Raw genomic sequence first — 1293 nt, 5'->3', positions numbered from 1 at the left:
GGTCTACAAACATGGCCATACAGAATGAAAAATAGAGAACAGTTTCTGATTACACAAGACTATCAGTATTGGGGATACAATCTAGCACTGTGTAACCCCCGATTACAGCTCCGAACTTTGAGCTGAAGCCAACATTCATCCAGATGATTCAGCAATCAGCGTAGTTCAATGGTTTGGACGATGAGAATCCATACAATCACATTGAAAACTTCTTGGAAGTTTGTGACTACTGAAAATCAACGGTGTTATGGATGATGCTATTAGATTGAGGGCTTTCGCATTTTCTCTAAAACGAAGAGCAAAGTGGTGGTTGCATTCTTTACCGTGAGCATCCATCACGACCTAGAATGAGATGGTTGAAGCTTTCTTTGCTAAGTACTTCCCTCTGGGAAAGTCGGCAAAACTTCGCAATGAGATTTCGTCGTTTGTTCAAATGGAGCTCGAGTCCTTGTTGGAGACATGGGAGCGTTTCAAAGACCTTTTGTGGAAGTGCCCACAACACGGATTTCCTGAGTGGATGATCATTCAGACCTTTTACAATGAGTTAAATCCAAGTATAAGACAGCTTTTTAGATGTACGCAGAGGGAGGGACAATGGGGAATAAGACCCCCAATGAAGCCCGACAATTAGTAGAAGAAATGGCCATGAAGACCTACCAAAGGAATGCAAGGGAAAGGAAGACATGGGCTGGACTCCATGAAAATTGATGCGGTTACATTATTGGCGGCCCAAGTAGAGGCATTAAGTAAGAAGTTAGACACTCTAACTTCTCTTAGATTACGGCCGTAATGAATTATGATGGAAATGGGGCGAGGACATGCCCCATCCAATTGCCCAATAACCCGTTGGTTGTACTTCATCCAGTTGAGCAAGTTGACTTTATGGGTAATGCAATATGAAACCAAAGGCAATCCAGTATAGCAACACCTATAACCAAGGGATAGAGGAACCACCCCAATTTTCTCATGGAGTAACCAAGGGCGAGCAAAAGGCCATAGCACCACTGGGTTTCCAACAACAACAAGCCCCGAACATGGAGAATAGAGTTTCGAGGGCTTGGAGACCCAGATGACTGATTTAGAGAAAAACTTGACTAGATTTGTACAATCATCGGATACATAGTTCCAATCGGTTGAAGCTACACTTCGCAACCACACCGCCTCATTGCATAACCTAGAGAATCAAGTGGGGCAAATCACGAAGTCTCTATCAGAGAGACAACAAAGTAGTTTGCCTAGTAATATTAAAACTAACACACGTAAACATGTGAAAGAGATTACTTTGAGAATTGG

General features: G+C 42.8%; 1 non-coding gene across 1 annotated transcript; it reads right to left on the bottom strand.

Moving 5' to 3' along the window:
- Positions 1-400: 400 nt before the first annotated feature.
- LOC120256437 lies at positions 401-507 on the bottom strand. Its single transcript, XR_005535303.1, has one exon. It is a non-coding gene; the product is annotated as a small nucleolar RNA R71 (small nucleolar RNA).
- Between the last annotated feature and the right edge of the window lie 786 nt (positions 508-1293).

Source organism: Dioscorea cayenensis, unplaced genomic scaffold, assembly GCF_009730915.1.
Source record: "Dioscorea cayenensis subsp. rotundata cultivar TDr96_F1 unplaced genomic scaffold, TDr96_F1_v2_PseudoChromosome.rev07_lg8_w22 25.fasta BLBR01001443.1, whole genome shotgun sequence".
Lineage (NCBI taxonomy): Eukaryota > Viridiplantae > Streptophyta > Magnoliopsida > Dioscoreales > Dioscoreaceae > Dioscorea > Dioscorea cayenensis.
The sequence above is the reverse complement of the archived record's forward strand: the minus strand, read 5'-3'. Positions and strand labels throughout refer to the sequence as shown.